General features: G+C 35.8%; 1 protein-coding gene across 1 annotated transcript in view; it reads left to right on the top strand.

Annotated features, from left to right (window-relative positions):
- Positions 1 to 221: 221 nt before the first annotated feature.
- LOC106867900 (solute carrier family 52, riboflavin transporter, member 3-A) overlaps positions 222 to 7,537 on the top strand; it is a 28,499-nt gene continuing 21,183 nt past the window's right edge. The window contains exon 1 of the mRNA XM_014912968.2: positions 222 to 576. The gene's annotated coding sequence lies outside the window, so the exon portion shown is untranslated. The remainder of the gene's footprint in view (positions 577 to 7,537) is intronic.

Below are 7,537 nucleotides of genomic sequence, written 5' to 3'. Positions count from 1 at the left end.
GGGGGGGAGGAATGAGGGAAATTAGAAGTTTTAAATGCAGATTTCTTTTTGCAGATTCGGAATCTCCGTACTCGATATAGTAGGTTCTTCTAAAAAAAACAACAAAGGGGGTGTGTGTGTGCAGTCCATTGTCTTCACCGCTGCCACGGACAACAAAATTGTTGATAAACCGGTGCATCGAAAAAAGCATTATTACATATAATCTGCGCGAGTTACACCGACACTCCCTTTTCACTAGTTATCTTAAGAACAGTGAATCTTTTGGATAATTCATTAGAAACTCGTAACCAAGAACAACATTGCACATAGACTAAATGATCTAAAATTATAGACACCGCCTACACGGGCGATTATTCGAAGCGGTCACATTTTCCCTTTACACCACTGTTTATCTCCCAGGGCACTTGCTCTCATTATTATACCTTTCATTACAAATACCTTTCTTTACCTGCCTGGAGCTTCTTAGATTCAAAATGTTTTACTTTCTGCCGAATATTCTCTCTTATTGCAATTTAAAAAATGATTTCAATTCAACGAAAGAAACGAATCATCACATGCGTATTTATATATGAAAATGTGAGTATATGTTTTAATGTCCAGTTTTATATAATTGTTTCTAATATTGACTCAAGAGTAAAAGGTGGAGTTGGTTCGTCCGATCTTGAACTCAGGTGTGAAAGACAGAGACGGCTTTCAGTGCGATATGAACTCGTTACGTAAAGGAGACCAACACAAATAATGGAGGGGCAATGTGAGGTGTTCTTATTGCAGTTTTAACTTTGAGACAAAATATATTTTTTACAAATGTTCACGACCTTGCAAAGGTACTTGTAAAAATTTACGGCAAAAAACTATATCAGCTTAGCGAATGGCCATCCCTAAATGCATTAAAAGCATTATAATATAATCTGAATATCTGTTTCAAAAAGCTATCGCTGTTCTCTTTGAGTATAATTTGGCTGGGGCAAAATGAGTAAGCAAGGATGATGTAAATTTACAGCTTCATTCCTTCGTACACATCAATATCCACCTGTAGACACCAGAAAGATTAGAAATAGAAAACAAGAAAATTGAAATATCTCAGTCAAATGAAAGAGGGTCGGGGAAAAATGGCACATGATATGAAATTAGCAAAAGTCGACTAAATAATAAAAAAAAACTCAATAAATATTCTCTATAACTTCATTACGATTTACCGGAGTGTCTCCATTGGCAATATATTTACATACTAGGCAATTAAAGAGGAAAATTTATAGAAGTTAGACATTACTCATTTTACCCCATTTTGGACACCATTTTTTTTGAAACTTGAAAATTATAAAATTAGACATTAAGTGTAGGAAAAAAATTGACTTGGAATACCAGAGAGAAACGAATATTGATTGTTAAACACCAAAAATTATCCAGATATTTTATTAGCAACCTCAATTACAATTGGGTTAAAGTTGAAGAAAAATGTCTTGAAAAAGGACGACCTGTCTCCTATGTTTTCGACTCTCAACTTCAACAACAACTTTACTGATTAATATTTACTCCTAAAGATGATGCAACAGTGTAAAATGATGATGCAATATTTGTAAATGTAATGATTTCAAACAAATAGGGAGAAAATAACGGGAAATCAGAAATTACTAATTTTGCCCCACCCCCTATGAAATGTATGTTTATATATGTGTGTGTGTGTATATATATATATTCTGTTACAGTCGTTAGACTGTGGCCATACTGGGGGTACCACCTTGAAGAATATGAATGAATCAACTCCCAGTACTTATTTTTTAAAATCTGGTACTTATTCTAGTAGTTTCTTTTGCTGAATCCTTAAGTTACAGGGATGTAAACATACCCACACTGGTTGTCATGTGGTTGTGACACACACACACACACACACACATTATATATATAATGGGCTTCTTTCAGTTTCTGCCTACCAAATCCACTCTCAAGGCTTTGGTCAGCTTGGGGCTATAGCAGAAGACACTTGTCCAAGGTGCCATGCAGTGGGACTGAACCCAGAACCATATGGTTGGGATGCAAACTTCTTACCAAAAGCCATGCTTATATAATTTTAGTATCAAACTGTATGGCCATGTACATGTTATTGTCTGCTTAATTTTTGCATGTTTTTTGTTCATTTTTAAAGGCAGTATTCTGGTTTAAGGGCCCCATATAACCCCTCTTAACTTTTTTCACATTTTGGAATTTTCAGAAAAGTTTTGCAAATTTGAGTTCTACTCATGGGAATTCATATGAAAAAGTTTTTCTTTTTCATTCTAAACCCTTTCCCACCATAAATCCTAGAAGTTCCACTCTTTTCCAAATTTTAAAATTTTAAATAGAGTGTTTAATATACGGACAGTCCAAATCTTTGCTTAAATCCCAGCAATGAACCACTCTTGGGTTCATCATCATTCCATTAAATGAGGAGAAAACTATTGGTTTCAAATTTTGGCAATAGGCCAGCAATTTTGGGAGAGGAGTTAAATCGGATACATCGACCTCTATCTTAACTGGAACTTACGTTATTGACCCTGAAAGGATGAAAAGTAAAGTTGACCTTGGCTGAATTTGAACTCGGAACAATGACAGATGAAATGCTGCTAATATTTTGCCTGGCATGCTAACAATTCTGCCAGCTTAACACCTTCATTGTAAATGAAATGTTAACCAGGTAAATAACTATGGCATATCAACTGGAGAGCCAAGTACCTTTCCTGGCATGTCAGGGATTCTGCCATCTTGCTACTAGTGGAGAGAAAAATATTGAAAAACATCAATATATGAGGAAGGCATAAGGTGGTTGTGAGACAAACTAAAAATAACAGGTAAATGACTCTTAAATTACACAGTTTTTTGCATAATTGTATGAATTCCCATGTGTAGAACACAAATTTGTAAAGATTTTCTGAAAATAAAAAAAGGTTTTAATGTTATGAGGGGTTATATGGGGTCCTTGAACCAGAAATCTGCTCAATTCTGCACTTATGTCTTTAATTCAAAAGTTCTCTACCCCAAAGTAGTTGGTTATGGCCACTCAGAAAATTACCATTGGATTTATGTCTAGTATTGCCAACCACTCTAAGAGTGCAGTGGGTGCTTTTTACGTGCTACTGGCACAGGAGCCAGTCAGGCAAAGCCTAGCATTCATCATGTTCAGACAGTGCTTTTTATGTGCCACTGGCATAGGAGCCAGTCAGGGGATACTGGTATTGACCACATTCAAACATTGCATTTTATGTGCCACCGGCACGGGTGCCAGTCAGGCAGCACAGGCATCAACCACACTCAAATGGTGCTTTTCACATGCCACTGGCACAGGTGCCAGTCAGGTGGTACTGGCATTGGCTATGACAATGATTTCACTTGACTCAACAGATCTTCTCAAGCATAGTTTATTCAACAATGATTTCACTTGACTCAACAGGTTTTCTTAAGCATAGTTTATTGCCCAATGAGCCGGTTATGCAACACTGGCATAGGCCACGGTTACAATCTCACTTGGCTTGCTGGGTCTTCTCAAGCACAGCATACCTCCCAAGGTCTCAGTTGCTTGTCACTGCCTCTGTGTGGCCCAACGTTTGAAGGTCATGCTTCACCTCATCCCAGGTCAAAAGATAACTGGTTGGGTGTTGACTGGTTTGAGGTCACCTATTCAGTTCTCACATATGGTATGTCTGTCTGTCTCTCTCTCTCTCTCTCTCTCTATCATCATCATCATCATCATCATCGTTTAACGTCCGCTTTCCATGCTAGCATGGGTTGGACGATTTGACTGTGGACTGGTGAAACCGGGTGGCTACACCAGGCTCCAATCTAAATTTGGCAGAGTTTCTACAGCTGGATGCCCTTCCTAATGCCAACCACTCCAACCGCTCACACATACACACACATATATACATGCCTCAAACACATATACACATGCATATTGAGAACTATATCTGGAAAGGTGCACATACACACACATATACCCACATACATGAACATACACACACACATGAATACATATACACACCCATATACAAGGAAACAATGTCCTTGCCAGCATTGTTGCCACTTTCGGTCTCCTACTAAGACCAAAAATCAACGACCTTGCTCACACACACACCCACACAGACGGCCTGAAAGACATTTTTCCTCAATTTTGACCCAATTGTAATTGTGGTTACTAATAAAATTTTAATTGTGGTTACTAATAAAATTTTAATTGTGGTTACTAATAAAATTTTAATTGTGGTTACTAATAAAATATCTGAATAATTCTTGTGTTTAACAATCAATATTATTTCCTCTGTTGTATTCCAAGTCAATTTTTTTCCTGCACTTAATGTCTAACTTGATAATTTTCAGGTTTTAAAAATGTCTAAAACAGGGTAAAATGAGTAATGTCTTATTTCAATAACTTCTTCTCTTTCATTGCATGGTGAGTAAATATATCAGGAAGAGAGAGAGAGTTAAGAGGCACAAGAGAATATTCTGTGTTGAAGTTTTTGATTTAGTTGAGTTTCATTAATTTTATATTATGTGCCATTTCTCCCCCTGATCCTCTTATATTTGACAGATGTTTCAATTTTTTTTTTTTTTTTGCATTTCTGATCTTTTTGATGTCTAAAGATGGATATTGATTATGTATGCTTCAGATCTGGAGATCTGAAGCTACAAGTTTACTTTATCTTGGCTTACTCATTTTGCCCCAACCTGAGAATTTTCTGAAATAGTAATCAGATCGTGTTAAAATGCTTTTAATGCATTTAGAGAAGCTCATTTTCTTAGCTGATTTAGGTTTTGTAAAGTAGTGAACATTTGTAAAATATATATTTGATCTCGGAGTCAAAAATGCAGTAAAAACTCCTCACTGTGCCCCACCCCTCTAAATATTTATGTTCAGTGTTTAAGGTGCTGCTTTATGAGATTGAACTAGGAACTTTGCCTGTTGGCTTTATTTACTTGACAAAATGAGAATAAAAGCTTTTCCAGTGGATATAATATCAAATGTACAAACGTTATCAAATCTACGAAGCAAGTCCGGTTTTGTAATTACCTTTTTGTGTTGCTTAGTAACGTTATTTAAGATCTATGGTGTTATGAGATATAAAAAAATAACATGTAAAATTAATATATATGCTTCATATCTAACACAAGTTTATCTTAAAATTAGTCTCTCAAATTGGCATTGTGACTCACTCAACCTAAATTTAAACTTCCACGTCATCTCATCATAAAAGCATGTAATTAAGTGTTTCAGAAAATTAACACAAGTTGGTTTTGTTTCTTTATAACTTTCAGAAAAATGGATATTATTAAATGAAATTTTCTATAGATACATTTCAGAGTGTGTAAATTAACAGTCATATCAGAATTTTATGTAACAAGGAAAATGGTGAGCATGCACACCTACATATTGGCACACATCCAATATTTTTTTGAAATTTCAAGTTTCATTTTGTAGTAGATATATGTGGTGTGTGTCTGTATGTGTATGCGAGCCCACCAGTTTGTTTTCATATTCTGATATAATCTACAGACTCTGAAAGGTATTTATAGAAAATTGCATTAAATTATATTCATTTTTCTGAAAGTTATACAGAAACAAAACCAACTTGTGTTAATTTTCTGAAACTCCATTCTTTCACCCATGAAAAATTTTTTCACAACAAATTCCTATATAATAAGAATCTACCATCATCTGAAATGTATTTGTAGAAAATTCCATTAAAAAAATATTGATTTTCCAGGAAGTTATGAGGCAACAAAGTCAGTCTGTACATGTGCATAGGTATGCCATAAGTCTTAACATATTTTTATTTACAAAATTGTTTTTAGGCCCATCTTGGAATGGACACACTATGCCTAGAAGTGAAAGAATTAGCAATAGAATGAACGTGACGTATAAAACAAGAAGTGGTATCTCAATACTGTTGGCAAAAAAGCACGACTTTCATCACCTGCATGATGGAATGCCAAACAGCAATCAAACAGTAACTAAGATTCCTCTCCACCTATTGAATAAAGGCAGCAATTACTTGGGCAATCAACCAAGCACTAGTTTAAGGTAGTACATAACTAAAATAGACCTTCCTGACACACATCTGAATATGATCCCTCTCAGAAAGATCTGACATGCAGAGTTGTGGTTTACTTCTGATTGAACAAAGCCAAGATCACAGGCTTTGCAGTCATGGCCACCTCAGCTTATTTTCTAGAATAATGCATCTAAAACTTCATTATTCAATGTGTTCTTTTTTTTTAGTATATTTGGGTGTAATTTGTATAAAATTTGGTTGCTATTTTTAGCAAGTTGAGCAGCCACGGGGTAATTGCATCGCCAGGAAATGCTAACATTAATTTCAGCAAGAATTGCAATTAAACTTCAATCAATTTAAGGAGGGAAGCTGTCTGATTCAACGGGTCATCAAAAAGGGATCAACAAAAGATTAGGAAACACTGGTACGGAAGCTTCTTCTTTGGTACCCCCAACAAAATAGGGACTTGAAGGCTAGTGTATTCTTAGAAGCAAATGGAATCACAATAGAAAAAAAAGCAAGCCATTGTCCTCGAAGTGTTTAGAATACTTAATCTTTTATTGAAGACATTTTATGAATTATTGGCGTTTGTAACTTTACTGTTATTTTTTTATGATATGTTTAACTCCATTTGATCAGAAGACCTGTAATTAAGGCTCTCCCAGAAGTGAACAACCCATATTTATAGGACTATGTTATTTCATGTTCTTCCCACTTACTTTTAAGATGTTGAGAATGTGATCTGTGGGAGATGTGGCTATTATTTCTAGCTGGTAGATCTACTGCTTAGAAGCTTCCTCATTGACTCCTGTGACCAGATATAAAATGTAGGAAATAGTATGATGATTACTTTTATGTGTAATATTTTCGAGGTTAAGAGATTTACAATTATAAAGTCAGACTTTCTTCAAATGGTTCTGATCAAATGTTGAAAAGTGTGAAGGGTATTAAAAAAATACTAGAGTGGTGGTGGTGGTGGTGGTAGTAGTAGTTGATAGATAGTAGGACACAGTACATTTTTGAGAGTGTATTTGTTGTAGTTGTTGGTAAACGTTAATTAATGCTTTAGTCGTATTATTTTGTGCTGTTTTTATATAGTTAATTTCTGGATCGTTGAATTGAAATTTGGTTATGAGTAGAATTACTCTATGATATACTAATGTTGTTAGAAAATGAGGGTTTTTGGCCATTTTGTTGTTCCTTACAAACACACTCAAGTTCCTTCTATCATCATCATCATCATCATCGTTTAACATCCGCTTTCCATGCTAGCGTGGGTTGGACGATTTGACTGAGGACTGGTGCAACCGGATGGCTACACCAGGCTCCAATCTAATTTGGCAGAGTTTCTACAGCTGGATGCCCTTCCTAACGCCAACCACTCAGAGAGTGTAGTGGGTGCTTTTACGTGTCACCCGCACGAAAACGGCCACGCTCGAAATGGTGTCTTTTATGTGCCACCCGCACAAGAGCCAGTCCAGGGGCACTGGCAACGATCTCGCTCGAAAACCCTACAA

The sequence above is a fragment of the Octopus bimaculoides genome, chromosome 1 (assembly GCF_001194135.2).
Source record: "Octopus bimaculoides isolate UCB-OBI-ISO-001 chromosome 1, ASM119413v2, whole genome shotgun sequence".
Classification (NCBI taxonomy): Eukaryota; Metazoa; Mollusca; class Cephalopoda; order Octopoda; family Octopodidae; genus Octopus; species Octopus bimaculoides.
The sequence above is the reverse complement of the archived record's forward strand: the minus strand, read 5'-3'. Positions and strand labels throughout refer to the sequence as shown.